Source organism: Lonchura striata, chromosome 1 (genome assembly GCF_050655825.1).
Source record: "Lonchura striata isolate lonStrDom1 chromosome 1, ASM5065582v1, whole genome shotgun sequence".
NCBI classification, from domain to species: domain Eukaryota; kingdom Metazoa; phylum Chordata; class Aves; order Passeriformes; family Estrildidae; genus Lonchura; species Lonchura striata.
This window is the reverse complement of record NC_140703.1, coordinates 76,214,434-76,236,635: the sequence shown is the minus strand read 5'-3', so window position 1 is coordinate 76,236,635 and position 22,202 is coordinate 76,214,434. Positions and strand designations below refer to the sequence as shown.

At 33.4% G+C, this 22,202-nt stretch overlaps 1 long non-coding RNA gene across 1 annotated transcript; it reads left to right on the top strand.

The window, feature by feature from the left end:
• The first annotated feature begins 695 nt into the window (after positions 1-695).
• Positions 696-15,012, top strand: LOC146768727 (uncharacterized). Its single transcript, XR_014955936.1, has 2 exons — positions 696-9,160; positions 13,675-15,012. It is a non-coding gene; the product is annotated as an uncharacterized LOC146768727 (long non-coding RNA).
• Positions 15,013-22,202: the final 7,190 nt, after the last annotated feature.

Genomic DNA, 22,202 nt, shown 5'->3' with positions numbered 1-22,202 from the left:
GTAGCTTTTTTTAGAATTTTATAATAAATTGGCTTAGTAGGACCAGAAGTAGACAAGCTTAGCATTTTTGGGGATCATGAATAATCACAACATTTCCTATCATGTGGAATGAGTGTCTGCCATCCCTCAGAAAAGAACTATCACTAGAAAGGGACCTTTACAGCACTTCTTAGTAATTTTCACTCTGGGTCAGTAGATGTGCCTCTGCTATAGGTATATTAGTCTACATTCCTCTGGCATGCAAATCATGCATATGTATAAATATGCAAAATAGTTTAATAATGTAAAATTGTTAGATTGCCTCTTAATGTTTGCTGAGTTGCATTTTTAATGGATAGAATTTACATCAGTTTTGACATGTCAGCCACCTATTTTCTTCTTGCATTTAACCATATGGAATTCTTACAAGGAGCAACTGAGGTCAGTTGGATCCTTCATTTTGGTGTAGAGGAGACTGAGTAGAGACCTCATTGCAGCCTACAACCTCTTTGTGAGGGGACAAGGAGGGGCAGGCAGTGATCTCTTCTCTGTTGTGTCAGTGACAGGACTGAGGGAATGGCCTGGATTTGTGTCAGGAGAGGTTTAGGCTGGATATTAGGAAAAGGTTCTTCCCCCAGAGCGTGGCTGGGCACTGGAACAGGCTCCCCAGGGAAGTGGCCACAGCGCCAGCCTGACAGAGCTTAAGGAGCATTTGGGCAATGCTCTCAGGCACATGGTGTGATTCTTGGGGAGTTGGACTTGATAATCCTTGTGGATCCCTTCCAAATCAAAATATTCTGTGACTCTATGATTTATGATTTTATTTTACTTTGAAACTATGTATGAATTAACGATCATATGAAGTATCTGTATAATATAGTGCTAGGTAGTAGCAAAGAGGGAGGGAATTAAAACTTCCCAGAGATTACAGCAATTAGCAATAGAAAATACTTGTCGAAACAGCAAAAATTTTCAGACTGGTGAAAATATTTTAAGTTACTAGTGTCACAGGCATGATTTTTAAAATTCAGTGATATAAATAATTTCTGACAGTACCTTAAATAAATCTATCTAGTGTCCAAACTGTAGCAATTTAAATTAAAGGTTTTTCTGATTTCATTTTTATGTTCAGTAGTATCAAGCATGTCTAAGAACATGAGAAAAGTTTGAAAATGTATTTCCCAGTTTTATAAGAAATCATCTTGGACTTACTGTGCTGGTAGAAATCCAGACTGCTTGTTATTTAGATGAATTGCAAAACAAGTAAGTCAGATAGCTCCAGATTATGTCTCAATAAAAACAGGGTGAAAGGAGTCTAGGGAAAGAGGTAAATATGCACAAAAATCCTTCTAGCTAGGGCTAAGCACAGAAAGATAAGAAGAAAGAAGCAGAGATGGGGTAGAGAAGGAAAGGATGCTCCTTCCTTTTTACCCCAAATACTAGGCTAAATGGTGAGTGCTATGCTTCTCCTCACTATGACTGGAACATTTTTATATGGCACTAATTAATTTATCAAGTGTTTCAGCTTGACCTCTAAAGTCATGGAGTCTGGAGAAAACAATAAGACAAAAGCTGCCCACTAAAATGTGCACAGGAGGATGGCAGTATGAAAAGGGCAGGGATTCTTCCTAAAGGAAAGAAGATTCTTTCACTTATTTCCAGTCTAAACTTCTTACAGACTTTGCACGGAAGAAATTGTCTTGGCAATTGGCTTCATCAAGAGACTTTATTAGGTTCCTGCAGATTAGGGAAACTATTCAATTCCAAAGCTGTTCACAATTCCTATCTTCTCTGTGAGATAACACATTTGTCCAGTCTTCCTTATTTGAACATATACTCGAGAGAAATATCTTTTTCTCTATAACATCACTGTAGTTTTAAATGTTTATATATTCATAGATATTCATCATGCTAGCAATTTAGATTCATATTTTGGATTTCCCCTTTTGGGAATATTAAAAGTTTATTATGCTTTGTGGATCACAGTTATAATGATGTTTGATAAAAAGTACTGGAAGAGAAATTTAAAGATTTATTTTTAAGTAGTTTTGAGACGTGAAAAATCCTTAATGGGAACCATGATGTGAGGACTGCAGATGAAGTTTTACAAGACATGTAGCAGACATGAATCTATCCCTTTGAAGCATAAAAACATATAAATATTAAGCCCTCAAAATATAATTTTAGATGAAAAGAATTTTTAACACTGATATATATATACAACAAAAAATATCTATTACTATATATATGTATATATAATCTCTCTTTATTTGGAGCATAAGGTGACAAAAGTTACCTGAAGTTTCTTAAATAGCCTTTGAAAGACTATCAGGGAAAGAAATAAATGAAACCATCATCTTAAATTATGCAAGGAGTAATTCAATCTCTTATTAAAAAAACCAGTTTTTAATCCTTTTTTTTGTTCTTGTTTTGTTTTGATAGGTTTTTTAATTATTTTTCTTTTTGCCATGATTTCTATGCTCTAGCTCTCTTAATATCACCATACCTGATATAGAAACTTGTTTTTTTTTCTGCATTGTTAAAAGCATTTGTTGGCTTCAGCAACATCTATAGTTACACAATCACAAGCAAGTAACCTCTCACACATCAAGTTATTTTTCAACATTTAATCCTGAAATCTTAAAAATCATTAAATTAAGTTCAAAATTATCAACTCTCAACTAGGTTGAAATTCCATCTTCTCTGTCCACTATTCAGAACAGAGTTTTTTCAAACATTTAAGACATATCAACAGTTGTTGAACAGTGTTAAACATTTGTGTGCAATACTCTCTGTGTTTAACAGCAGATATTTATTAACTATACCCATTGACTATTTCTTTAATTGATGTTTTTCGTCTGATTAATATTAAATAATTATATAATATAATTATACAATTATATAAAAATAATAAATTTAGATATATTAAATCTATAAGGATTCAATATATATTAAATAATTTATATTAAAATAAAAATATTTTAATATAATAAATATTAAATATATTTATATTATTAATAATATATTTAATATTTATACAATATTTTATTTATATAAAATTAAATATTAAATATATATATATATATTAAACCCTTGTAGGAAAGTTCAGTGTTGGGAAACAGGTAATTTTCTGACATTAATCAACATATAATTCAGGCAGGATACCATTATACCATAGTATCAACATTCACTATAACCTGCAAGTGACTTTGTTCATGTTGCATCTATTATGTGGTTGGAACTTTCCCATATCAAATGCCAGTGGATAGAAAATACTTTTTTATTCTTAGGACTGATAACTATCACAATCCAAAGTTGTTCTATAGAGTCTAAGGATTAATTTAGAAATAATATTATCAATCTGATAATTGGATTTATTTTGTAATTTGATATAATCCTTTTTCTAAAAAATATTGTGTAATCCTCCTGGCAAAAATTGACAGACAGCAACAAAAGCTGAAATGATATTTAAGGTCTTACTTCTAAAACACCAGCTCAAGCAGACCTGGGATAATTGTATTAAGGTTTTGGGACTCAAATATCTAAGTCTTCCATGTGCAGGCATGAATTAAAGTTTAAAAAATAATGCCTTTATTTAAGGGATATAAAAAAACCTAATAAGGGTACAAATAAATAAGAGGATCAATAATAATTAATCCTTAGTATATAATCATAATGGTTTTATAGTCTTTTTTCTAGCAATCAACCATCTACTTGACTAGCCCTTCCTGCAGTAACCTTCTTTTACATTTTAATGTTTTGAAAATCTTCTACTGGGTCTTGTTTTTGCCATGAGTGCATAGTTTTTTCTACCACAAGGTCCTTCTTCCACTAGCAGCTCTCACTACCCAGTTCTCACAGTGCTTCTATGTCTTCTAGCTGTGGCTCTGTCAACACTGCACTCTTCCAGTCACTCTAAAAAACTCCCAAATATTTTGTGCTAGAATTTTTATGTAGTTAAGAATAAAAATTATTATTATATTTTCTTGGAAAGAATATACACCAAATTGGAAAATAAGATGGAAAATAAATGCCATCTCCCATTACACAGGTGTGCTCACAGCTTTTTCCATTTCCCCCTAGTTTAAAGGACCCTTACAGAAAAGCTGCTGAATTCTTTGCCTCTTGAAAATTTGTATGTCAGCAAAATAAACCATTTCTATAATTTGAACCTACCTTACCACACTTAGGCAGAGTTAGGTGGCTTAGATTTCTGTGCACTGCTAACATATTCTTATGCTATAGCTTGATTTTTAACAGGAATATCTTTAAAACATAGTGACACAACACTACCAAATCGAAGCATGTCTAAGGCCTTTCCATTTGTTTTGTTCCCACAGCTGCATCTGTCACTTAAGCTACTCCCTTTTCAGGGTTGTTCTCTTCTCTGGATGTCTGGGATGGGACGGTTGTCTTGCCACATTGGAGGATGGGATGTTTTAGCTTACAGTAGAAACCTGAGACATGGTTTACATGTATTTAGTCCTGGTCATTTGAAATAATACAATCTGTAAATTGGTATGCTTTGTGTTAATGCATTCTCTTTGCTAGGTGTAAAGAAAGGCTGACAGAAATTAAAGACATGTTACTATTCCACATGTGCAATAAGAAATATTTCACCCAGAGAGAGAAGTATCTCTGCCAGCCCTTAATCCCTCAAGCAACATTCACTCAGGACAACAAATTACTGAATATGAAATAGCCAGACTGTAGATATGTAGTTGAGACTCTATAGACTTAAGATTTCTCAGTAAGAAAATTTTTCAGTAAGAAAAATCAGTAGTGTCCATTTAAATTACATAATGTTTCTCTAAAAGAAGGTGGGTTTTGTTCACCTGAGTCCATTTTGTCCATTTGGAAGCATTTGGAAGCCATGTAATTACCTCTTTGCCAAGTTGAAATATGTGTCTTTATGACTGTCCGTCAGCCTGACTCTTCCCAGTAGGGTCCTTAAGATTATGACAACTTGAAATATGCAGGCCTTTGAAACTGCACTTCTAGAAACAGCTTTAAAAGAATTATGTGACATTATGGTGAAGACAATTAAAAAAAAAAAAAAGACAAAAAGGAGAATTTCTGCAAAACATTCACTTATCTTTGCTTATGTGTATATTTTAAGACATTTAATACCTTTCTCATAATAAAAGATATAGGCCTGACTTGCTATCTTATGATTTTCTGTTAGTGTAGTTTGCTGAACATAGCTCAGTACTTGTGTAAAGATGAAGTAATGAAACAAAGGTTAGTAGTAGTTTTAATTTCTGATTCACCAAGTTGCTTTCCATTCTTCAGCCAAATTTAGGTGTTTTGTCAGCTGAATCTGCATTTTTACTTGCAGTGGCAGATGTAATGAGAGCTATTACTGCCTCTCACATGAGACAGACATCAGCTCTCAATCGCCTCTCATGCTTATTGTACACTGAATACAGAGTAAGTAAAGCAAATGAAAAGGACATTGCTAAGGCTCTTGGCTTGAACATTTCTGTCTAGAAGGTCAGTTCTTGCCTGATATGCAACATCAAACATATGTCCCAGACATTTCCCTGCAGATTTTCTTGTTAGAAATAAATGGTAGATAGTTTCTTTTATACAAAGCCAGGACATCTGTTAAACTGCTCTATGTTTGTGTACTCCTAACTCAACAAATCAGGAGGGACCATTGTGATTAAGTTATTGGACAACTCAAAATTCATTCTTAATAAATTCATTTGAACTGTGGCATATGAAGAAAGACAAAACTTTCATCCCCATGTTTTTTTCTTTTTAGGACTCCCATGGTTAACGGAGGTGGTTTTGCTTAACATGTTCAATTATATGTAGGAAGAAGCAGTCTGGAAAGAAGCACCATGACAGACTAAAGCATTGTGTAAATAATTTTTTTCCTCTTCTTTCAGTAGGCATAGTAAAGTTTTTCCTACATTACCAGTTCTTCTTATTTTGTTTTAAAATATAGAGGTTTTAAATCTAAAAGAAGGAATTTTTCTTCCTTAAAAGAAAGATTACACAATGAGCTAATATATTAAGGAAATCTCAAATAATTTATCGTCAAAAATATCAGTTCAGATGAAATTAGTATAGTATGATATTATAATGATACTACAATGATACTACAGAGGAGTTTTACTATAGGAAAAAGTATTGTGAGTAAAATAACATGCTCTGTACATGTCTATCACTACACTGGCTCAGGGTTAAGCACTAAAAAAGGAAAAACAAACAACTAGAAATATTTAATGCACTTTTCTGTAGCAGTGTCACAATTATCTTGATAGTCTGAGATTTTTGCCCATGGTCTCTCTCAGATTCTTTATATACATTACTAATATCTTCTCCTTCTGTGGATATAGCTTTTCTGCCCAGTCTGTGTGAAAGTAGAACACTCTTAGATTGACAGCTCCCTGAAACAGCTTTCTAGAAGCTGCAAAACACCTTAGAGGGAAAAAAAAAAAAAAATTGCAAAATGCACAGTTTACTTATTTTCACCTTTTTAAAAGAGGGTGATGGATAGGAATGTAGAAAAGTGTATGCGGTTTGTGAAAGTAATTACTTTTCCCTGTTTAAAGGCTGTTCCAGGAGTAATGAGTTTCAAAGGCATCTTGTAAAATGTAGGCTAGATACAATAAAATGGACAATAGAAAAATTAAAACTTTTAATCCTATATGCCTGTTCTACTTATGTTCATAGAATAATGCAATTTTGTATTTTCTAAAAGATTCCTCAGCAAAGATTTATTCTTATTTCTGCCAGCCTCTTAGTCTATGGCATTTTAATAATTTTCAGCACCATGAATACAGACTTGAAATCCTCAAGTAGATTGTTTCTATCTACAATTTAAAAATGTTTAATTACACTGATAGGGCATGTATTACATGACCAGTCACCTAAAATGTAGCACAATATTATGTTTAACCCTTAAGTCTGAAAAATTTAAATGGTTTAACATTTTATCTTGGCAGAAGCTTCCACAAACATGTCCTTTGCTTAGAATTTAAATACCCTAGTGGCTTTTATTAATCAATATTCAACATGGCTTCATTGTTTTAAAAGGGAAGCTGATATGAGGGCAAAATCAATTTGGAAAAGAACAGTATCAAAATATGACATGTCATCAGAAGACTGGTGAATAGGTGTGAAGTAGTTTTCAATATGAAAAAAATAATCCAGTAGCAACACCTTTTTAGGTGCCTTTGAAGTCTGCTGACTTATTTAAAACAGCATTTTTTGTATTCCTGGCTTCTATTATTACTTATTCTACATTATTCTAAATCAAGTATTTTTGGCTTCTAGCAGTCATCACTTAAATCCTGATAACATGACTGTCAAAACTGCTTGACTGAAGAGTCAAACACTTTTTAAAAAAAATTGCTGTCTTTTACTTTGTTAAGAGTTTCACCTTAATTCAGGAAAAATTGAATAGAGAATACTTGCAGAATACAATCGTTAATAAGATAGACTTATCTTGAAAAACAAAGAGACGATATCAATAATTTTACATTTTGAAAAAAAGATATTTTATTCACAAAAGAGCAGGAAATTACTGAAGACCTGATGAAAGAAAAAAAATCTAAGCTTCTTGACCTAGTTCACCTAGATTTTGTACTGTGTTACAACATTGTTTCTTCAATCTAGATTCTAGCTGTAACTTGCCATCAGAAAAAAATCCTATTTTCAACTCTCTCTCTAAAATGAAAATTGCTGATCATATAAAGCCAAGTGAAAGAAATACTTTTGAGTCTTCCCTTAGGGTCTGAGAGATATGTACTGAAATACCATGACATCTGTACATCTCAGAGAGAGCAGAAACCTACAGTTATGATGATATTGCTAAAAAAAAAGGGGAATTGGTCCTTAGCCCAAGCCTGAGAGACAACAAGTTTGTTTCCACCCACACTGCTGAGGAGTGGGCTTTTCTGTGGCACATTTATTTTGAGGAAAGCTCTTTAGGACAGTACAAAATGATCCTGACATTGAGCTGACAGTTAAATACTAAGTGTATGGGATTCAGTGTCAGCATCCTAACACGCCACCTCTGTGGTTAATTTTGGGTATGACCCAGAAAAGAAAAATAGAGTTATTATAGGATTGCTACTGGACTGTGCTTAGTATGAAAACATAACATAGTCTGAAGTAGATTCAGGACCAGTATTTGTAACTGGGAATTACAAATGTTACAGATGGGAGCTATTAGCTGCCACCTGATATGAAAGTTTGGAATATTATGCTTTAGAGAAACAAAATTCTCTCTTTACAGGTGGATTCTAATTAAGTTCTTCAGAAAGTTCATCTTTTTCATTTCTGGGGATAAATATTGATCAAATCCCTAAGAAAGTGACTGCTGAGAGCACCCAGAATTCAGCATTAATATCTCATGCCAAATTTCTTCTTCAAGTAATCTGTAAAATTAATGTGACTTTTATCAGATAATACATTCTCTTGCATTTGAAATTGTAGTTTGACAGAAACATCCCTAAACAGAAACAATAAAATATTAGAACTGACAGTTAAAAATTATTATAAATTCTTTTGCATTTTGCTGACATTGAATTCCTACTAAACATATAATAATCTTAAAATTGCCTAACTCATCTAACATCTCAATTAACACATAATGTGGATTCACAGAACAGTGCTAAAATAAAATTAAGGTAGATACTACAGCAAAGGACAGATTGATGATAATAATAGGATTATATTTGGTTTTCTTAAAATTTAACTTCGTTTGTTGTGATAAATAGCAGTATGACTAGAACATAATTCACTATTAAAGTCTCGATATTTTGAAATAATTATGAAAGGAATTAATTGTTGTAAGTATTCTGAACCATTCAGAGAATTTCATATTGATATTGTTTCCTTCAAGATTCTGAAACTATTTTCCAAGTGTTTCATGTTTTAAAAAAGGATAGATTTTCTATGTAAAATGATATAAAATTTCATATTATTTAGAATCTGATATGGCTAAAATTGCTTATTCACTGCTGGTACTTCATAAAGAAGAGAAACTCAGATGGAAATTCTGGAGAAAATTAATAAATATATTTCAGGGAAAGGCTGCTGAAAATGTGAGAAAAGTGTTCTCCAGTTTAATTTTGTTTAATTCCTTTTGCATTGAAACAGAAGTGACCTGTTTAGAAGTGCCAATCTGTATTGTATGGGGAAATCTTGTATATATACTCTTAAGGTAAGTACTTCACAATGACACAAACTGTATTTCTCATAAGAACAGTACAATTAAAAGATGTAGACTGTTTAACATTCTACCCCTTTCATCTTGCAATATTCTAAACATTTTCTCAAAGCACTCTACAAGACTGAAAAAGACAGAAAATTAAGAATAGGCTATATGTGAAATGATTCTGTGCCACAGAATGGATGTTGTGATGTGTTTTGTTTTCTCTTATATACATGGGTTGCTTTAAGCGTCCTTCCAAACTAGTTTGCACTTTCTGATATCTGCCTCTAAAACAATGCTTGTAAATCCCATAAGACTTGTTCCTCAACAGTTCAACATTAGTTTTTCATTAAAAACATCTGAGACATTGACAGCAATTAATTCAGACCTATGTGAATCTGCAGTTCTGGCATTCTTTCTATCAGGACTTAATTGGCGATTGTTAAAAGCCATCTTCTGGAATTACCTCCTTTGTGCTACAACTATTTCAGACAGAAATTTATTTGGAGACATCTATTTAAACACTTGGGAAGAAAATACCATGCTATAAATCCTATCAACTAAACTAATATTAGTAGTAGGTTAACATATGGAATTTTTTTCCCATATGAGTTCATATGGATTTATGCAAATGAAAATACATGCATAATGCTATAATAGTCTTAGATACAGTGTGACTAAAGTGTGTGACACATGACAGGAAATGGATGTATGAAATTCCTTCAAGAATGAAACATTCCCTATCTGATACTATTTTTTTCTTAATTCTAAAAAAAAAAAAGTCAATTAATGATATTGTTGCATAGAATTTTTCTGAAACTTTAAATTTTGTGTAAACTTGATATTTTGAGTGCTCATTTAAATTTTGGAGGAAAAATAAAGTTAAAATATGAATTCTGAAAAATAGGAAAAGAATCCCACTGATTCAAGTCCTTTATGGTGCTCATCACAATAATTAATAAAGCATACTCAGATGGCAGGCCACGATTTTGAAACAACATAATTCAGGGTAGAAAAAATGATAACTGAGCTTAAGTAGGTAGTTATGTAAAACACAGGCTAGCTATCCTCTAAATCTGAGCCCAGGTTTGAATGTCTTCATGATACTTGGCTATGGGTTTCTTCCAGGGCACATGTAAGTATAACTGTGAGAGCATGTAAGTCTGAAGTGTCTGCAGAAAAGGAAAGCTGAGCCATAGACCATTGCCTCCTGGAACAATGTTAGAGGACTACACAGGATGGAGCATAAATTGATACTCCTTGTCCATACAAGGGAGTACTAGTTTTGAAAGTAGTAGTTGAAAAGGTCAACAATAGACCAGGGACTATGCTGGTTCATTTTTTAACTAGTATAGGCATATTCTGGTCATGCAGAATATGCCTACACTAGGGAAAAAAAAAAACCAAAAAACAACAGATTAGAAATGGTCCTCTGACCTTAAAAATAAGTTGCAGGGTACATCTTGTGTCCATGTTGATCAAACAAGGTGGCCATAACCAAATTATCTATTGAGATTAGTCTCAGTTACATGCAGAGTTTGTCTTACCTGAGCATTTATTCAAGACTGCAAGTTAGGACAGACTAAAACAAGATCAAGGACACTGCCAATAATTTAACAGTATGAAAATTTCATACCAGTGCCAAAAGCAATCTGTCCTCATTTAGCTTGCAAATACATCCATAGAAACAAGGGCAAACCTCAGTTGCTAGATGATTAATTTGTTCCAAGCTGAACTGAAGCATCCATGACCATCCACATTTACACAACAATAGAGCCCTAAACGCTTCCACACAATTTCAGTCCTGCACTCTCAGGTGATCAAGAATAAAGCCAGACTGATCCTGTCGGTATGGGCTTTAAACTGGCTGGCATAAAAGGGAGATCAGGTGGACCCACTTTAGTTAAGTATACACAGATACAAAACCAGATTTACTATTCTGTGAAATTTGTTAGTATATTTCAAAAACTAAAATCAAATATGAGAATTTTCAGAGGCAATTTAAACTCTCCATCTTTGACCTGGCCCGTAGAAGGATCAGATGTACTAATCAGATGTAATCATCTGGAAGGCATCTAACAGGATGTGGATAGCAAAATCTGAGCCAGGTATTTTAAACTTTTTATACACAATATAAATTAATGGACACTGTGGGTGCATAGCCCTGTTAGAATGATGTTTATTTGCTTGTTAATCTGTACCTGTTTGGTCAGATGAATCTCAAGTTTCCCAATAATGGATGCAATAAATTACTCTGGTGTGGCAGTTATGAAATGCCTACCCTAACTTTCTAAATTGTCTTTGTAGACCACCTTTGAGTACAAGTGATCAGGTATTCATAGACATCTGCAGTAATTATATTTTTGTTACTATTTTATAAAGAAGCTACTGGGAATGATTCCATTATTTCTGTATCTCTAGCAAAAGCAAATAGTTTTATTGATTTCATTGAATCTATATGTTGGGTATCACAATATCCCTGATACTGTGAAGCCAGGTAAAAATTACAATAAGTCTCATAATTGTTGAAAGGATTCCTTAATGAACCAGTTGCATACTTCTTATGAATACTGTTCTTATATCATTCTAAACTAATCTTAGGAAGGCTTTTCTTGAATAAAGGTGCCAAGCCAGAGACATCCTTGCCATCCTATAGCTTTTATGCTGTTGTAATATCTTATGATGTACTATCATGGGCTACATTGTAGTATATAGACATTCGACAAATGAAAAATAAGCAAAACAAACCTTTTTTTACAGAAAATATTCTTGATTTTATCTCCATTTTCCATATTTTGTTCAGAGTTATTTCAAATTCAGGGTACTTGGAAATACATCTACCTTTCTATTCATTTTAATTTTCCAACAGAAGACTGTAGGATTGCAAATAATAGGCTGTCAGTTTCTTCATTATCACATGCATGTCCCTTCCTTCTCTGCAGTTATTTTACTTGTGGGTCATTTTATCTGAATTTGAGTAAGAGCAAAAGGGCTAACTCCTCCTGCCAAGAAACAAATTAGCTTTTTACATTGTTTAATAACTGCATCCAGTTCCAAATGCCACCAAACAGTGATTAAACAGCAAGCCCCTTGAACAAAAACTCAATGGTGCATAACACAGTTGATTAAATGTACTCTATTCTGAAAGGGCCATTATTCTTAGTAGGCATATTTCATTACTGTTAATCTGAGTTTAAATCTATGAACCCATAACCTAATAACTCCATCTGAATTGTCTAATGTTATCTACCTAATTTTAGGATATCTTCTAATATATGTGGGAGAGATTTTTTGAAGCTGGAGAACTGTATCTAGTGTTCTCTGATGCTGTTTCTTCAAACTGAGCTCAATCACACCTAAGAAGAAAAAGATATTGCTATTTTACTGCATACTTTATGTTTTTCTTCAGTTGAAACAAAGCAGCATTCTTAGCAGTTTCCAAGCAAACACATAATTTCCAGTTACTGCTTGGTACTGTTTTCTGTGCCTGGGTTACTGAATGCCTTTCCTTTTAGTCAATTTTCTCTATTTGCAGAGAGTAACATAGGTGTATTGCCATGAGGATGTGTGTGGTTTGTCTATATGTATCAATAAACAATATCAATAAATATACTTTCAAAACCAATATCAGATTGGGTGATATGTTTCACTGATGAAAACAATAAGTTTCCTAAATTGTAAAGGAGTATTTGCTAGTTTTACTGGAATCTTGATTTAAATGTCTTTCCTGATTTAGTAGGGGGCAAATATAGAAAAATATCTGCAGGTGATTTTATTCAGCCAACCAATTTAAGTCCTTTTATTTTATACCTCCTTAAGATACTCTTATTAGCAATTAAAAATTTAAACATCATTATTAAAGTAATCACATAAATATTGCTTTAAAAAGTAATTTGACATTATGTGAAATTTACTACACTGTGCTCATATTTAAACTTTGATAAATGAATTTAGGACCTTACGAACATACATCTTCTATGTAATAATTTCCTTGGGAAATAACGCCCTAAGAGATGAGAAATGTAAACTTCAGCATTGTAGGGTAATCTAATAGCTCTTATTATGGTGTAGATTTTGCACAGTATATGATTTTTAGAAGACATGCATACTATGTCAAGATTCATGTGGCTGTTGCTATAGTACAAACTTCTTTGCATTACCTTCAGCTTCAAAAAAATCAAATAAGAATGTTAGTTGAGTGTTTGTTTTGAATGTGAGTGAGTATTGCAGTTTTTTACTGCTCTGGAAACCTCTGATGGCTTTAATGTTTCATTGGCCTAAAAGGCCAGCATGCATTGAGTGATGAAATCGGAATATTCATGAACATAGGGAAAAATATCACTAATAAAGACGTGCAATTTAAAGTGGCATCTTGGCCACACATTTTCATCGTATTGAAATTGATGATGAGGATGATTATGATAATGATGATGATGATGAAGATGCTGACAAGGTTAAGTGCCTGTGTGTGAAGATCAGAGGGAAGGACAGAGGGTGGATAACTTGGTGGGTGTCTGTTACAGACGTCCTTACCAGGATGAACAGGCAGATGATAAGTTCTACAGGCGCCTAGCAGAGTTGTCACCATCACCAGCTCTTGTACTCATGGGAGTCTTCAGTGTGCCAGATGCCCAATGGAAGTACAACACAGCAGAGAGCATGAAGTGTAGGAGGTTCCTGGAGTGTGTGCAAAAGAATTTCCTGATGTAACTGGTAAGTGAGCCTACCAGGGGATGTGCCTGACTAGATCTGTTTAACACCAGACAAAAGCTTAACAGAGGTCAGAGGGTGGTCACTGGGGCTGCAATAAACATTCACTCGAACACACTCTTGCTAGATTGAACAAGGAAAGTAATCCATATTATTATGAAAAAAAACCCAAAAAACCTATATATTGCAAAGAAAATATGAATCCACAGTCTCTGGTTTATAGTTCATTAGACCAAGAGGGCTGCAAAAGCAACATTAGCTCTTTTGGAAGGTTAATGAAAACCAGAAAGAAGATCAAGTATATCTATTAAAATATATTAATATCAAAGCTGTGCACTCTTGTCATTCAAAGGATGATATTTTTGGGGACTAATGACCATAACAGGGCTATGTTTTTGTAGTACGAACTGCATTTTGTTAAAAATACTGATTTGGACAATTTTATTGGTATTTTCATGGAATGTTGCTTCCATTGCAACAATTTTATATGTAGTATATTAAAAGAATATTAGAAAAACAGATACATAGTTAAGATAGTTAAAAATGAAGAGTTAAATAGTTATGTAAGTATGTTGGGAGAAGGCTAGAACCCAAATATGTAAGGAGAAGGCTAGAACCCAGCACTTTGAGCATTTACAACAGTCTTTGACATGTATCTTAGGAAATATTTTGCAATAAGTGATATGAAAATATTAATAGTTTCTGCTAAGGGATGGAGGGAGCAAAAACCAGGGAGCTGCTGGTAGTCACTCTTGAGTGAATTCAAATGTTTTAAGCCTCTGAAGGATGATCCTTCCATACTCTAAGCTAGAATAATTTTCTAGGAACAGAGTAAAACTTTGTCAAGACTCTGATTCCTGATTAAGTATTTATGTCAAATGCTTTTACCTTATATGTTTTTCCTAGAATAATGTCATTTGACAGGCACCAAGGATCTAAAGTTGTTATATCAATTGGCTCCTATGTGAGAGTACTCAAAGTTAATATGCATCCAGTTTTCAGAGCTCTCCTTAGTGTCAAGAATGAAGTTCAGAAGAAGACTTAAAAAGGGCAGCAAGGCAGCAAAATGACAATGAACAATATAATAATCCTCAGGGATTTACACTTTTTTATGTTACTAAAGAAAAACCAAACAAATACAATAGAACAAATTTGCTGCAAAATAAGCCTTGTACATTTATTCTAAGTACATACACAGCCTTTTCTATATACTTTCAAGTTCTATGAAACTAGGAATTTTCAGATTAGGTTGCATTTAATATCTCAACCTGTGCAAGTTTATGATGCAATGGTTAAGCTACTTGTGTGAATCTCCACAAAAGATGATGTGCACATTTCAGTCTTATCAGAGCTGTAATAGTGTTTCATATGAATAACTTATTTTTCTTTTCGTATAAACTGGGTTCTTACCAACTCTACCAATACATATTTTTTGTCTCCTAATATATTTAGAAGTATTTATTTGGAGGACATGGGTGGATGAGAGCTTTTATCTTCTTGCCTCTAGCTATTGTACAAAATTTAAGTGGATCACCTGGAAGTCTATTTTCTCTTATCTGAGTCCCCAGTGTATTTCACTTATATAATAATTCTGTAACTACTAAGAGCACTGGAAAGACATGAAGAAATTATTTTATTGAAGTCCTTGCAGTCACTAAAATCAACAAATAAATTTTAGAAGGCTCAAAAGAACAGGAAGGGAATCAGAAACACAGCAAGCTGGTCAAGATCACAGGACAATGGCAAAATGTTGCCTAGGACAGGGATTTGCAGAGTCTTATACTGACTGCTAAATAAGTGGATGAAACAAGATCCTTTGGCCTTATCATACTGCACATAACATCAGAAGATGCTAAAGGACTCACTGCTTCTGAGCACTGATTCTACACCCATAGATACTCTTTTGTTTGCATTAATTCTTTTTCTTACTGTTCTTTTATAAAAGCCATTGTTGTCTCTTGTAGAACATCAGTAACTAAATAGTCCTAGAAAAAAAACATGTTTTTATTCAATCCATATAATATATTAATTGATTTTTTCATACTGCTTGTCAATAAAGCAAAGAGGAGAAAACAATATAAAAAAGTTTTCACTGAAAAGATGAAACTTCTTACAAACTACTGTAGTATAACCAGAAACCTAGCCTTGGGTGTTACCACAGGGTCAAACAGGACACACAGACCAGGCTCTCTCAGTCTCTGTACTTTTCAACTAACAGACTGCAAACATGTAGGTCTTGCACTTGTCAGTACTATGCAGGCATTGGGATTTATCTCTTATAATGAAAATGAGTGGTTTGTTCCATACAGCTTAGAAAATAAAGAACACGAGGCTAGAAATAGTAAAAAATATAGTTTTGTAACTCCTAAAAGAAAAAGGAACAAAAATTCAAATTCAAAATAAACCAACAAATTTAGAATTATTTTTAGCTGCACAGATTTTTGGCAGAAGAAAATGAGCCAAATAGCCAAGCCCTCATTGTATCAGTTAAAAAGAATACAAGCTGTCCTCCAGCACACACTAGTCCTGAGACAGTGACAGGTCCCAGCACTTTGGTCTGACTATGAGGTGCCTTGAAGGCTAGCAGCTCCCTGTGGGAGATATAAAATGGACTTGTGGCTTTGGCCTGGTGACTAAATAGCAGATATAGATGTCAGCATTGACACCAATAGTAAATATTTATACTTAAGGCATGTAGAAAGACTCAAATATTATGGTAGAGGGCAATTAAAATCTTTTGTAGTAGTCAGATTTCTTGATGTCCTTAAGCTTGCAAACATTAAGTAGGACAAGCAATGCTGCATTCCTACACTGCTAATTGGAGTGTACCAAGTAATATGTACATAAATAATATGTGTATTTAGAATGGCATAAATATAACTCCAGACCACTACTGACATTACAAATAATTTCTTATAGAATTTAATACATTTAAGGTATCTACTACAGGACAAAAAACACAAAAAAACTGTTATGACTGCTCTTAAAAATAAAAGGAAGGTAAATTACTGTAATAAGAAAAATAGAGACCAAAACAAGAGTTAAGAAGTAAAAGTTATACTTAAGTTGAAGCAAAAAACCAGAAAGAATTGAAAATATTAGTGCTGGAATCCTGGATGGAGAGAGTTTTAAACTTTCTGTGCTTAAAGGCACAGACCCACAAGAGAACACTGCGTTTGACCTGAGGTCAAGCAGGCTTTTAAAATTGATTAATAGCACTGGGATTATGAGTGTGTAGATGGTTAGAAGTCTGTAATATCACAGGGTAGAAAACTTAGAGTTTGGGATTTTAGAATATAGAAATAAATCTGAAGCAAGATGGAGGTTATAGGGCAGAAGCAGACTCTTTACCTTCTTCCTTCTTCTTTATGGTTTTGGGTGATGTTTTGTGATTGGACAGAAAAGTCTGCATTGCAGACTTCAAGGGATCAGTTTTTTATTGGGTTAAAAGGGAAAATAATCTAGGTGTCCTTTCTTAATTGGATAATTTACTTTTAAAAGGCCTTGTAACAAAAGTTAGCCATTTTTGTGCTTTGCTAATGAAAAAGCTGCTGAACTCATGGCAGTGAGACTGTAACATAGATAAGAAATAATAAACACCTGAATCTGAACATGAAATACTGTCTCAAATGTCTTCAATCGCAACCTTGAGAAACTGGTATGTTAGAACATAGATTTCAATACTTCTGAGACAACATCAGAATTGAGATGATAGAGGCAACTTTTTTAAAGCATGCTTAACAGTTCTATTCCCCTCTCTCAGATATTAAGTCCTAAGTATTTTTATCAATAGTTTTTATTTGGAATTCTATATTAGAATTTATATTATCTTGTCTATTTTCTAAACTTTTCTGAAAAAAATGACATGCTATTGTGCTAGCTGATTCTGTAGGTGTCTATCAGTATATAGTATTTAGGAATACTTATAAATTTCTACTTTTCCAAGTCCTTAGTGCATTCAGAAAGGAGATTCATAAAAATATTCTATTAAAATGGTGTTACTAATTTCAGACTCATATCAATATACTGCAGTGATATTCAATACTCTGAATGTTGCTGGAGAGTAAACAAGGCATTTTTTTTCTGGCAGTTTAAAATTACTTTGCTAACTTCAGAACCATCAGACTGTTTTTTTATTGTACTATTTGTATATGTACGTCATGCAATAACTTTGCAACTGTCTTTTATATAGCAATGAGAAGAATAAAAAAGTAATGATATTTATGAGTCAATGTTTTCTGTTATTCTTCTTGTACTGTAGCAATTTCTCTCCTGTTAGGAACAGAAGATAAAATGTAAACATAAATTATGCACAAGTAATAAAATTTACATATTCTACTGTGTGTCAAAATACTGGAATAGTTTCTACATTGGAAAAATTATGTTCTTTGTAAAATCCTACTGGTAGAGTGCAAAACTGCAAAGAGTTGGTGGTGGCGTTGATCTAGTTCCATTCATGTTTAGAAGAGAGATATTCTCCTTATATTTGTCATTAAGGTACAAAGCCATGAACATGGTCAAATTATATATAAACTTCCTAAAAGTAAAACCTGAGAAACTACTGATAATAACACTATATTATATTTTCTGATAAATCAAGAAATATCAGAGTCAGAAGTCTTTTCTTCTCTCAGAGGATGAAATCATAGCTCTGATCAGCCAGAGGAATGCCCAGATATGACATGGTAAAACAATTCTCATTAAAAATAAACAAACAAACAAACAAAACCCCAAAACCAAAACAAAAACCAAACCAAAACCCCCCAAAAAACTGAACAAACCAAAACCCAAAACCAAACAAACAAAACCACAAACAAACAAAAGCACAAAAACAAAAACAAAAAACCAAACCAAACCAAACCAAAACACCAAACCCAAAAAAAACCAAGACAGCATTCAAAAAAAGCCCAGAAAGCATTCAGGGTATGTATTTCAGAAATAAGTGCGGTTTCCCATCCTGAAAAATGCATATTTTTCAATTGGACCTCCATGTTTGCATTTTCTCAGTTCCAGAGTAGCAGAGAAGAGGGAATAACAGAATCATTTAGATTGGAAAAGAGCTTTAAGTTCATCAAATCAAATCATCAACTGTCTGGTCCACCACTAAACCATGTCTCTAAGCACCACATCTATATGACTTTTGAACACTTTCAGGGTGGTTTATTCCACCATTTCTCTGGAAAGCCCTTTTCAATGCTTTGGCACACTGAAAGTGTGGCAAAGATTTTTCCCAATATATCAAACTAGACCTGGCACAACTTGAGACAATTTCTTATAATCTCAATTTACCTCATCTCATCTCATCTCACCTGGAAAAAGACACCAACCTCCTATCTTGCTACATACTCTGTTCAATTATTTGTAGAGCAATGAGGTCTTCCCTTCTTTCCAGCATCTTTTCTCAAGGACAAATAACTCCAGCTCCCTCACCTGCTCCTCATAAAATTTTTCTCTAAATCCTTTGTCAGCTTTGTCACCATTCTCTGGACTCACTTCAGCAGCTCAATGTTTTCTTGCTGTGAGACCCTCAAAAGTGAACACAATATTCAAGGTACCTCTCTTAGTGTGAATTATTACCACAAGAGGTACCTATGTTTAGCTTTACTCTTATTTTTGGTAGAAGAGTGAAAGAGCTTCTGATCACCATTTCCCAGTAAAGGCATCAAATTTTCACTTTCTGAAGCAGAAATAAATTTGTGTGTATGTGTGGCCATAAATTCCAACTGGATCACTTCTATTTACAACTCATGTCCAACTTCAGGGGTGTTATTGCAGATATTACAGGTAATATCAACATAATCCTTGAATGAATTATATTAATCTCAACCTGTTTGTGCATATTGAGCCATAGCTGTTTATTTCTACACCATGCTATGTAAAAAGACCCCAATATATCATTCATCCCACAGGATGGCTACAATGAATTCCTATTTAGAAAGGGTTTTTCAATTTTCAAAAAAATAATAAAATTCTGCCACTATTAAAACAATAATCAGTATTCTTGAAAAGTAACACAAGATGCATTCTGTAAAACTAAACAGTTCCAAAAGAAAAAAAAGAGTTTGTATCTTGACATGAATAAATTATAGGATTGAATGGCACAAAAGAAAAGTTGAGTAAATTTATTCAAATTTGTATTTCAGTTTGCTCATATTTGGCATTGATGACCTGAGATTAAAGATGAGTTTTTGATCAGGCATTTAGGCAGACCTCCAAATACACTGGAACTTGTGTGTATCAAGAACTGTTTATTTTTCCTTTGAAATGAAAATGAAATTAGAGAAAGGATATTTCTTGATGATATCAGAAAAAATATATTTATTCTAAATAATGCAAAAAATCTTGTCTGAAGTCATGTGATTTGCCAGGTTATGTGGCTATTGAAAAATTTTCTCCTTAAATATGTATACTTGCGATTTAATTCAGATATATTTTCATCAACACAAACAAATGAGCTTGAGCATGCCTTTTATCAGAGATTTTCTTTTTTTTTTTTTTGCTTCAAACACATTAGCCATGACTCATATATTTTAAAAAAACAAAAAAGTAGTGAACAACTGATAAGGTGTTAAAAAGGCTTGCTAGGTCTCAGGTCCATGAACTGAGCCAAAGGCAACATTTCTTTCTGAAAGTTGCTGTGCCAGTCTGGGCACAATCCTGAGCAATGAGCTCTAGGATGACCCTGCTTGAGCAGGAAGGATGGACCAGATGAGCAAGTGGCCAGGGCCACTGTGGTCCCTTCCAATCTGACCCATTCTGTGATTCTGTGATTTTGTAATTTGGATATAAGGGAAAGCAGAACGTGCAATTGGCAAAGGACAAGACTGATATAATTTTAATCTATGTAGAGGTAGGCTTGCTAAATGAAATATTTTAAAGGCAAAAGGCAACACACAAATATACTGTGTTTACTGTGGTAAAACAGGGAAGATAGAGACAGAAAATGCAGATATTAAGAAAAAACAACACAAAACCTTATCTGCAACCAGGCATTGTTTTGCACATTTGAGTGAAATATTGCAGCTAAACTAAAGTAAATTATGCCAAAACCTTTATCTTCTATTAAGTTGCTCAGCTCAATCTCTGAAATTGTCTGTTCAAAGCACTAAATTCAGATTGCATGCTCAAAACACTTAGGTAAAACTCTGCAATGCTAGGAGTTTGAAAAATAAAACAATGCTGAATTCATCTGTGCAAAAGATATTGATTTGGTCCCAACTAATAATTGAAATTTTGTTGTCAAAAATGATAGAGATATCCAGAGAAAAAATTAGAAAATTTACAGAAAATAGGACTAAATTGTATTATGACTACCCATAAGACCATACTGTAGAGAAATTAACATATAACCCAGTGAAGATAACCATCTGGAGTTCAAACTCCTGAGTTACCATTCTTGGAAAAATAACTTTTATCTTTTCCTTTTGTTTTCCTTTGCACGTATAGGTGACCTCATACACACAAATTCTATAATACAAGATTCCAAGATGCTAAAAGTTAATACAAGTTCATTATGTTACTATTAAGTGAGAACAGATTAAAAATTTCAATTATAAAGATAAAACCCAATAAAATAAATTTACTTATTCTCAGGTCTTTTCACATAGGCTCCAATTTAATTTCAATGGAATATGAAATTATCTTCTTAATTATCTCTGAAGGGAAATTAGAATTTTTACTAACAATCAATGGAGCTAGGAGGAGTCACAGCACTCTGTTAAATTGTCAGTCATATTGTTTATGGAATAATAGCCTTGAGATTGTTTCTCTGAATTTTTTGTCACTAAATAATAAAGCAATTTGTAATTTGGTGTGCTTTATACTGTAACAAATCTCTTCCTAAGAAATATTTGCCTTTGTGTCATGCATATCTATTAATATTGCATTTATCTTTCTTCTGTTTTATCTTCTTTTGAGGAATTGAAATCAGTTCTGAAGAAAATAATCTTTGCAAATACGTCACACTCCCAAAGAGAAGGAATGTCACCATTTAACCCCAGTAGGCAACTTGACCCCATACAGCTGCTCACTCACCCCTGGTGGGATAGGGAGAAAATGGGGTGGAGAGAAAATCAAAAGGACAAAACCAAGAAAAGTTGTGGGTTGAGATAAAGAAAGTTTATTAGGTAAAACAAAACCACATGCACAAAGCAAAGCAAGGAATTCATTCACCATTCCCATGGGCAGGCAAGTGTTCTCCCAGAGAGCTGGGTTCCATCATGATTAAAAGTTACTTGGGATGACAAATGTCATCACCCAAAATGTTCCACCCTTTCTCCTTCAATCTCTTAGGTTTTACCACTTACCACAATTTCTGCTACTTTGAAATATGTTAAGGTAG